This window comes from Jaculus jaculus, chromosome 2 (assembly GCF_020740685.1).
Source record: "Jaculus jaculus isolate mJacJac1 chromosome 2, mJacJac1.mat.Y.cur, whole genome shotgun sequence".
NCBI classification, from domain to species: Eukaryota; Metazoa; Chordata; class Mammalia; order Rodentia; family Dipodidae; genus Jaculus; species Jaculus jaculus.
In genome coordinates, this window is record NC_059103.1 from 39,627,199 (window position 1) to 39,638,410 (window position 11,212).

At 42.2% G+C, this 11,212-nt stretch overlaps 1 pseudogene; it reads left to right on the forward strand.

Moving 5' to 3' along the window:
• Positions 1-3,367: 3,367 nt before the first annotated feature.
• LOC123458646 lies at positions 3,368-9,659 on the forward strand (annotated as a pseudogene).
• The last annotated feature ends 1,553 nt before the right edge of the window (positions 9,660-11,212 follow it).

An 11,212-nucleotide genomic window follows, 5' to 3' on the forward strand; every position in this document is an offset into this window, starting at 1 on the left:
AAGTCCCCATAGTTTTTATCAATTCCAATGAGGTTCATACATCCCCATAGTTCAAGATCTTTTAACTGAGCTGTAATACCAAAAAATAACCTCAAAAAACCCATAATGGCACAGAATAAATACACTGCAATAGATGGCATTGGGCATAGCAAAGAAACATTCAACCAATACAAGATTTAAAACAACCAGGGCAAACATCAAACTGTAGCTTCAAGTCCAGCAACTCTAGCCAGTGACAAATCTTCAAGTCCGATAATTCTAAGCAGCAACAAGTCACTGGCATTCCAATTCCGCCCCTCCAGCTAGGCTACTCACAGTCCTGGGAAACTTCATCGGGGCCAGCAGCACCTCGGCAGCCATCTCATGGTCCCGGCATCTCCACTGGGTCTCCACTGCAATCCACAGTTCATCCTCATGGCCCCATGGGGTCTCTATGCAGGCAACCAGCAAACCTGCTTTACACTGCCCATGGCCATTTCCAAAACACAAGACTGTCTTGCAAACTCAATGACCCTCTTGCCAGCATTTCTTATAATCCACGATACCACGTAGGGTGCCAATTTGTTAATCCAGGGGGGAATAAAGCAGACTTTGAAGAACAGGACACTCCTTGAGCACCCAGACCCCTTCAAAAGAGTTGACATTCTTGCCCCAGCGCAGGTCAGCTAGCCCAGACTCAAAAGTTGTAATCTCTCAGTTGCAGCTGAACGGGCAAGAGTTCACCCAAAGATTTTTCTTTCTGTGTCACATCCCTCTGCACACACCAGTTCATTTCTACGCAAAGCAACCCTGCACAACTTCTCAGGACACAGGCATAAGAGCAAGCTTCTTACACAAACTGCTAGCCCAGTCCAAGCAAAGCTCTTTCTCACCCTCATAAGCCAAACCTCACAGTCCATAGTTCTTACTGCATTCAGGTCTTGCAGCTCTGACCAGAATAGTCCATCAAGCTGTACTTACAGCACTGCAAGCCATCTCTTAGGCCAAGGTTTCAACTCCTTCCACATTCCTCTTGAAAATCAGCTCCAAAAAGGCTGAAGCCACAGTCAGGTGTCTAGCAGCAATCCCACTCCTCGGTACCACTTTACTGTTGCAGTCCGGTTCACGTTGCTGGTAGAAATCACCCAACCAAGAGTAGCTTCTGGGAAAAAGAGATTTATTTTGGCTTACAGGCTCGAGGGGAAGCTTCACGATGGCAGGGGAAAACGATGGCATGAGCAGAGTGTGGACATCATCCCCTGGCCAACAGAAGGTGGACCACAGCAACAGGAGGGTGTGCCAAACACTGGCATGGGGAAACTGGCTTTAATACCCATATGCCCACCCCCAACAATACACTCCCTCCAGGAAGCATTAATTCCCAAATCTCCATCAGCTGGGGAGCTAGCATTCACAACACCTAAGTTTATGGGGGACACCTGAATCAAACCACCACAATAGTCCAGTGTGTTGGCTTACATATGTATTCTCTGCACGTGAGAGGTTGAGACAGGAGGATCACCAGGAGTTTGAGAGCAGCCTAGACTGCATACTGAGTTCCAAGATACTGTGGTCTTCAGAAACCATGCTTCAACCCTAGTTCCCCACAATTAAAATATTACAAAAAATAAGACAGGACACACACATGTATGTGTTTAAGCCCAATTCTAGAAAGACGCACACAGAATCCAAAGTGATTGAAATAAAATGAATTCAAAAGTAATTATTATCAGTAAATTACACCTTAATAGGACACATATTAGTTGTTCTTTCAGGCTGAGAAGATTGCTTAACAGTTAAAAGTGCTTGATTGCAAAGCCTGCTGGCCCTTGTTCATTTCCCAAGCTACCCACCTAAGCCAGTCTCAAAAAGCATCAATTGTGGAGTCTAGAGGCATGGCTTAGTGGTTAAGGAGCTTGCCTGCAAAGCCTAAGAACCCAGGTTCAGCTTCCTAGAACCCATGTAAGCCAGATGCACGAGGTGACACATGTGCATAAATTTGCACATGCACACAAGATGTCACATGTCTGGAGTTTGATTGCAGTGGCTAGAGACCTCAATGTGACAATTTTCTCTCGGTCTCTTTCTCTCTCTCTCTTATAAATAAAATAAATAGGGCTGGATAGATGGTGTTTGCTGGCAAATCCAAGGAACCAGGTTCAATTTCCCAGTATCCATGTAAGCCAGATGCACTAGGTGGTGTATACATCTGCTGTGTGGCTGGAGGACCTGGTACACCTCTCTCTCTCTCTCACTCTCTCCCTCTATTTTAAATAAATAGATATACTAAAACAAATTTTTAAAAATTAAAGCATCAGTTGTACTTTTAAGCAGGATGGGGTAAACCTTGTTTATCTATACATCAGTAAATGACTCAAGTAATGGTTGTGTCTGTACTTACTGACAAATTGTAATTGAAACACAAAGCATGACTTGGTAATTAAGTTTTATTTACCAGAGGCCTTTCTATTTCCGATAACTATCTGGAAGTACCCCTAGACGTCTCTGGCAAAGATGTGCTCACCTTTCTTGTTGCCATGATCCCTCTGTGCTCTGAGGTTTTCTATTTGGTTCTTCATTTTGTGTAACTACTTTCTCTGCCTAAGACCCTGATCCTGATACCTAGAATCGGCTGCAGGCCCACTATGAATGGAGCTTTCAGAGCTGCTTCATTTCATGGCTACCCATTAGCCTTTTCACCAGCCTCTCTCATTCTGGGATCCTCAGTCTACGGTCTGATATCAGTCTAGAGTCCGACACTCACTTTAGGAAGACTTTACTGTTAATATCACATTCATTTTTACTGGCTGTACATCTGGTAAGGGGCTTGGGCTTTTTGAGTACATTGATCTCACTGTATTGCAGAGTTTTCACTCTATAATAGTCCTCATTTTCCATTTATATTGTTATGCACTTGTAAAGATCAAATAATGTGTTGTTACAAACTTGTAAATTATGGAGTATTAGAACAAGCATGCTTTTATAAAGTATGACTTAACATTATCATCAGCTCTACTTACAGCCACATACCAAAGGACACATTTTGACACAATTTTTACTAACCCTTGTCTGTTTCGTCAGGTCCGTAGTCATACATGTGGATGAAAATGAGCACCAAGCCCTGTGAGGTGACATACTTCTGTAATCAGCCCTTGGGAGGTGGAAGCAAGAGGATCAAGAGTTCAAGGTCATCCTTGACTACATAGCAAGGAGGGTATTAGCCTGGGTTCGACGAGACCGTGCCTAAACAAACAAAGAGAGCACCAACAGTGTAAGTCCAGCGCTTCCTAAGAGCAACACTTCAGACGGATCGTGGGGTATGGAGAAATATCAGAGGCATTTATTTAAAGCTTCTCTGCGCTTGCTGGAGGCGGCGTTCCGGGCCGCCATGGCGGAGGTGCAGCAGCTCCACGTGCAGGAAGCCGTGGATGCCATGGAGAAAAACGTGGAGTGAGAGAACATCTGGAAGATGCAGGGCCTCATGTTCCGGTGCAGAGCTGGCTGCTGTGAAGACAACCAGGCATCCATGCAGCAGATTCACCAGTGCATTGAGCGCTGCCATGCTCCTCTGGCTCAGGCCCAGGCCTTGGTGACCAGTGAGCTGGAAAAGTTCCAGGACCGGCTGGCCCGGTGCACCACGCACTGCAGTGACAAAGCCAGAGACGCCATGGATGCAGGGAACAAGGAGCTGCAGGTAAAATGGCAGCTGGGCAGCTGTGGGGCCAAGTGTGTGGATGACCACATGCACCTTATCCCAACGATGACCAAGAAGATGGAGGAGGGCTGGAGAGATGGCTTAGCTGTTAAGCGCTTGCCTGTGAAGCCTAAGGACCCCGGTTCGAGGCTCGGTTCCCCAGGTCCCACGTTAGCCAGATGCACAAGGGGGCGCACGCGTCTGGAGTTCGTTTGCAGAGGCCGGAAGCCCTGGCGCGCCCATTCTCTCTCTCTCCCTCTATCTGTCTTTCTCTCTGTGTCTGTCACTCTCAAATAAATAAATAAATAAATTTAAAAAAAAAAAAGAAGAAGATGGAGGAGTCTCTCTCATCCCTTGGGAAATAAACAGCTTTGCCAATAACCATTGGAACTGAGGGCAGGAATCTGTTTTAAAAGAAGGGAAACGTTGTCTTTTAAGCCAAGCTTATGAGTAGGGTAACCCACAATGGCAACAAATGAAGCAGCTCATTGGTCTTTGAACACTGGTTTCTCTATGTTTTGATCCTAGGAAGTGAAATGGGAAAAAATGGTGCTAAATGTTGGATCAGAGGTGGCACACACGCGTGTTTACACCCTAAATTTCATGTGGCAAGTGCTTGTCCCTAACAGTAGAGACTGCCCTCATACCAACCCAGAGACCACGATCCCGGATTCTCTGACTGCACAGACATCCATGGGGTGGCAATTTCCTCCACCTGGCCTATGAGCTAGAGAAACTGGAAGAGGAGTGTGTCTGTTGCCAACCTGTTTACCAAAAGTATCACCACACCATTTTGTATAAGCTATAAAACAAAACTTAGGGAAAAGGAGCCAGGCATGGTGGCACACACCTTTAATTTCAGCACTCAGCACTCAGGAGGCAGAGGTCAGAGGATCACTGTGAGTTCAAGACCACTCTGAGACTACATAGTAAATTCCAGGTCAGCCTGAGCTAGAGTGAAAACATACCTTCCAAGAAAAAAAGGGGAGAGGTCTAGATCTTAATTCCATTGAGTAAGTATATTGAAAGGTTCCTTGTGTTTATCTTTTTCTGGTCAGTTCTTCCATGACATCTTTCAATCTGGAGACCCCTGGAAAAGCATGGTAATGTCACACTGAGGGTGGAAAACAGCTTTCTTCACTAGCTTACAGGGCCTGGAGACTTTCTGCAATAGAATGACAGAATAATCTTGCAATGACATTTTCCCCCGGAAGAGAAAAGGGGTTTGGTTGTGAGATACACACATCAGAGACCCCAGATTCCAGGAATAAACAGTAAAATAAGAACTGCTGGCAAATTGGGAAGTATTGCACTTGGGAAAAATAAGTAAATAAAGGCCTAAACACCCAGCATTATGGAGCCCCCTGAATTAACAGCTTTTGGAGGTAATCCTCTGACAACCAGAAGGCCAAAACAGTACGCACCTTAAGCTAAGAAAAGCTGGGACTGCTATAGAACCAAAAGGAGGCACACAAATCCCTCTGCCAAGTGACATGTTTGCCTGGGGTCATTGCACCATGCAGTGTTCCTGCCCCCAGCATGGCACCTTATCTTTTGAATGAGCACCATGTTGTCTTTTTTTTTTTTTTTCCTTAACCAACTTCTTACTTGAAATGGCGATACAGCCAGTGGATTTGCTGTGTCAAAGCTGTAGTCTATTTTCCTAGTGGTTTGGTGTTTAAATAAAGTTTCATTATCTCTAATAAAAAATAAAAAAATAAAGCTTCTCTGTGTCAGTAATATTTCTAACAGTGACAAAATGCCTACGTTGATTGACTTAATGGAGGAAATGCTTCTTTGGGCTCGTGGTTGTAAAGGTCTGGGGCCAGGCCCATTGTTGGCTGGCATCGCTGCATCTCAGCCTGTGCAGAGGCAGTACCTCACAGTAGGAACACACACACAGCAAAGCTGCTCATCTCCTGGCAGCCAGGGAGCCAAGAAAGAGGAAGGAGCCATGCTCCCCATACCCCCTGCACGAGCATGTCTCCAATGATACAACTTCCTTCCACTGTGTTAGAGACCATGATGGGGCGGCAAATCAAGAGACCACCAGCCCTCAATTGAAGGAGTTTTGTTAGGGCAAACCTGACTAGAAGTTTGCAGAAGGGAACATAGCCACTAAAAGCTGGTAAGCAGTACACCAGGTGGGAAGGCAGCCTGCCTTTTAATCCCTAGCAGAAGGGTACTGGACATTGCCTCTTTGGCTGAGGTTCAGCCTTACAATCTACATGTAATTGTTAATTTAAATGGTGCAGGGAAGGGAAAGAGTGGGGGGGGATGGGGTCATGGCATGTGACTTTAATCCCAGCACTTGGGAGGCAGAGGTAGGAAGATCGCTGTGAGTTAGAGACTACATTGAGACCACATAGTAAATTCCTTGTCAGCCTTGGCTAGAGCAAAACCATACCTCGCAAAACCAAAAAAAAAAAAAAAAAAAAAAAAGTAAAGAAGTTAGGGCTAGAGAGATGGGTTAGTGGTTAAGAAAGCCAAAGGAGGGCTGGAGAGATGGCATAGCGGTTAAACGCTTGCCTGTGAAACCTATGGACCCAGGTTCGAGGCTCAGTTCCCCAGGTCCCACGTTAGCCAGATGCACAAGGGGGCGCTCGTGTCTGGAGTTCGTTTGCAGTAGCTGGAAGCCCTGGCGCGCCCATTCTCTCTCTCACTCTCTATCTGCCTCTTTCTCTCTCTGTCACTCTCAAATAATCAAATAAATAAATAAAAATCTTAAAAAAAAAAAAAAAGAAAGCCAAAGGATCCAGGTTCAATTCCCCAGTACCCCTAAGCCAGATGCACAAGGTAACACAGCATCTGGAGTTCATTTGAAGTGACTGAAGACCATGGTGTGCCCATTCTCTCTCTCCCTCCTTCCCTCCATCTCTCTTTTACTCTCTCTCAAATAAATAAATAGAAAAAAAGTAAAGTCAAAACAAAATTTTTTTTTGTTTGTCTGTTTGTTTTGAGGCAATATCTCATCCATATTAATTAAGCTCAGAGACCTTGGCATAAACTTGCAGCAAGACTTTTATGATGGTTTGTCTCCTCCGTTTTTAACCCCCTCCCCCAATGTCAGGATGAGGAGCGATGGAACTCCCCAGTAGCTCAAACAGCAGTGTTTCACCTTTTCTGTGGCCTTGGGTTTAGCCATTCCCAAGCCCTGCCAGGCACATCCATATCTTTGCTCTTTATTGGAGAGGGTGTTTGATGGCAGGTGTGTGGGGGGGTAGGCTCAGCCTTGAAGCCTCTGGTCTAACTCTAGCTGAACTGTTCCAGGGAGAGGTTTGAATTCTTCTCAGGGCTCCACGTCAGCTCCCTGGCCTTGTTTTACAATTTTTTTCGAAGAGTAGGAGAATCCTGTATTTTCTCTGTCTATATTCTTAATTAATTTTGAGTTTCCTCTGAAGGTCATTCACATTAAAAGCTAGCCATCCTAATTTATGAGGGTCATGAATTTTCCTGGTGTTATCTTAGCATTATAGCCTCCTGAAAAATGTTTTAAATTGAAAAATATTTAAGATAATTTGCTACTTTTTAATTTATATGAGTGCTTATATAAGTCAACATTACCATATCAGTAATATAGACTATATACATGTATATATATATATATACATACATACATACATACATATTCCTAGTCACAAAAAACAAATAAATTTTATATCTTATAAATTTGATGTCAGTTTTAAATGAAATAATAAGAAGAATTATTGTTATTGTCATCTTCATAACACTTAAGGAGTCCACAAAACAGGGCAGGATAACATCTTGGCATTCTTGTTATGAAACATTTTTCAACGATTAGTCTGTACACTTCTAGAGGCAAATATATTATTCACTCAGCTATGTTAATTACCAAGGACAGTAGAAAACAGAAATAAGTTATTGTCTCGATTTTTGGACTTTTAGCCTTTAGAAAGTATCTGAATTAACAACAGTATTTTTCTATATGATCATTTACCTGAAAATTAGTTTGATATCATGTAAGCATTGTAACAATATAAACATATGTAGCTTATGTATATAACAATCGTTATTACACCCAAATTGGCTCACTCGGGTTCTGAATGTCATAATTTTCTGGAGTTGAATCTTTTGAAATCTCCACTGTCAAAAGACACTTAACATAAAAATCCCCACCAAGCTTACAAAATAAAGACTTTACATTTGTTACTTGAACATCAATCCTAAAAAAGAAATCCATTGTAATCAATCTAATTAAAGAGCCTTTAATGTATATTACATGTATTTAATATTTTTATTAGCTATGATCATTGAAAAAATAAATACAATTATTGCAAAACCTGTTTTGGAAGGAAATCATCACATTTATGCATATAATATTAACCTTTATAACCTGATGAAACTTCATCTGAAAACTAATGAATATTATACCATCCAAACAAGTAACATTTAAGATGTCATGAAATATATAGTAAATCTAAAGGTAATATTTTGCAGGGTTTTAAAATTAGGACTACTTAAGTTTAAAAATATGTACTTATAAGGCTTTTTAATATATCATTAAAAAATTTACATACATTCACACTTTAAGTTGGTACACAAAAAATATAATGAAAAATTAAAGTGGCCACAAATTTTATCTATATTTAGAATTGTATGTTATCATTTTTCCCTTTAAAACAGAAGACAAATGAGCTCATTATAAATTTTTCTTTTTCTTTTTTTTCTTTTGTTTTTCGAGGTAGGGTCTCACTCTAGCCCAGGCTGACCTGGAATTCCCTATGAAGTCTCAGGGTGGCCTCGAACTCACAGTGATCCTCCCACCTCTGCCTCCCAAGTGCTGGAATTAAAGGCGTGCACCACCACACCGGGCTATAAGTTTTTCTTTATCCTTTTACTGCAGCTGTTTAACTTGAATATTGGTTCTTTTGCTTTTAAGAAATCATTACTATTTTTTTCAAGTTTGAATATGTAAGTCCCCATCCTTTGATTGGCCCATATTTTGTCTCCAACTCTGAACTGTGCCCCTGCTCCTTGCTTCCTCATTTCTTACTGTGTTCAGTGTGCTATTGGGGCGTGTCCTTGAGACTGACTTCTTTTTTTTCTTTCTTTCTTTATTTGAGAAAGAGAGGCAGGTAGAGAGAGTGAGGTTGAGAATGGGAGCCCCAGGCCCTCTATGCACTGCAAATGAACTCCAGACACATGTGCCCCCTTGTGCATATGGCTTACATGGGTACTGGGAAATCTAACTTGGGTCTTTAGCCTTCACAGGCAAACACCTTAACTGCTAAGCCATCTCTCCAACCCAAGACTGGATTCTTTTAAGTTCTCCTTTAAGTCTCTGGGTTCAGAGTGGAGGAATATTGTTTTTTTAATCTGTTGACTTGAAACTTGTGATTCTACCATGGGAGTGTGAAGAGGAGGCTTAAGGTTTTCTATGTTCCTCAAAGTCAGAAGACTCTGAGAATCAGGGTCATGATGGTACAGGGGGCAGCTCATCCTCCTAACAATTTTATCTTCTGCAGTCTTTGGATACCAATGGGGTAGGAGTTTGTAATGGCTGGATAGCTAAAGTAATAAGATTGCACAAAAATTGAATATTTAGAGGAATAATTTCACTTCTACAGTGAGCTTGCTTAAAAGATTTTAAATTTTCTGGGCTGGAGATATGGCTTAGCAGTTAAGTGCTTGCCTGTGAAGCCTAAGGACCCCAGTTCGAGGCTCGATTCCCCAGGACCCACATTAGCCAGATGCACAAGGGGGCGCACATGTCTGGAGTTCATTTGCAGTGGCTGGAGGTCCTGGAGCATCCATTCTCTCTCTCCCCCATCTTTCTCTCTCTGTTGCTCTCAAATAAATAAGAATAAACAAAAAAAAAACTTTAAAAAAGCTTTTAAATTTTCCTACCATTATTGCTTTTGCAGCATGCCCTTCAGAGGTAAGTCAGTAGCAATATTTGTCTATATACTCAGAGAGTTTATAAAAATTTCTCTTTTTTTGACCTCCAGGTAAAATGGCAGCTTAGGGGCCATGCCAAACCAGCCTATGGAGGGATTTAAGCAAAACCCCAGCAAAATACACTCTTCTGAAAAGTGAAGGAGTATAGGTTATTCTTAGACATAGTGGAGAAGCCAGAGAGACCAAGATACACCAGAAAGGAGAAAAACAGCCACAGTCCCACTGAGGCAATCACAGCCCACAATCAGCACACCCACCCAGCGCACTCCCTCTAGGTGCGCCAGGCAGCAGCAGCAGCAGCAGAGACCAAGCAACAGATTCTTCAACTTCATCATCCTTCTTGCAAAGTTAAGAAATCTGAAGGAAAGACAGCTGAGATCAACTAAAGAGCTACTAAAAGCGTGAGCAACTCCAGAAGTCTGAACTCTCCCATCCCCCACCATCAGAACCCCAGAACTCCAGAATTCAGCCCCCAGTGGCAGCGCAGCCAGTGGAGCTTATCAGAGGTACAGCTGCACAGCACAACACGGGGGGATCCAGGTGGGCACTCAGCATTGGTGAGATTGGAAGGTACCCCAAAAGGTAAAGAGGCTGACTGACCAAAAAAAACAGGTACATGTCCTGCAAGAGTTAATCTCTCTTTCTTTGTCAGGGAAAGCTATGGGGTACATATTCTTGGTTGGCTTTACCATTTTTTAAATAACCTGTATTTGGCGGTTGAATTTTATTGCCTTTAGTCTTTTCATATATAGAGAGCCTTTGTTTCTTGCTTTGCTTCCGTCATTATTAGGGGCAGGGTCTGATCCAGATCCAAGTTGATCCGGAACCCAATTCAGAATAGAAATCTCTACCTCCCAGCTGACAAGATTAAGGGTGTAGAACAACACACACCCTTAGGGATTTTGGCTTTGTATGGCTGTTTTATTCCCCACAATTGCATACTTGGTGCTAGTGCTTTTGTTTTTGTTTTTGTTTTTTGGGTTTGTTTGTGTTGTTCTTTTTTTGTATGTTACTTGGTAGAAGTTTAGAATCTGCCAGTAAATTACTCCACCCAGTCCACTAGAATACTTGCTTAGCAAACAAACTCAACACATAGGATTACTTCTGTGGCTGGATTGGGGGACAAGAGCTACATCTGACACCTTGAATTCATATCCTGAGGGTATATTAGAGGTGGATTGCAATGTCTGGGAACACTGTAGATAAGTAGAAAACCCAAGCATCAAATCAATTCAGGATACAAAAGTCACTACAATATAAGAGAAGAAACTCAAAGTATCAAGACAATACAATCCCACCAAAAACTATAAATCCTGTTTTAGATGAAATGCCTGGTAAAAATTTCAAGAAAATATGGTATCTATGTTCAAAGAAATCAGAGAAGAAATGAAGGGAATCAAAGAAGAAAACAAAGGAATTAAAGAAGAAAACAAACTTCTGAAAGAGAACACAGGAAACCAGCTCAATGAAATAAAGAGGTCATTACAAGACATGAGTAAGGAAATAGAAATACTGAAGGAAAACCAGGCTGAAATCCTGACTCTGAAGAATACAGCCAATGAAATAAGAAACTCTGTAGAAAATCTCTCCAATAGAATGGATGAGGGAGAGAACAGAATA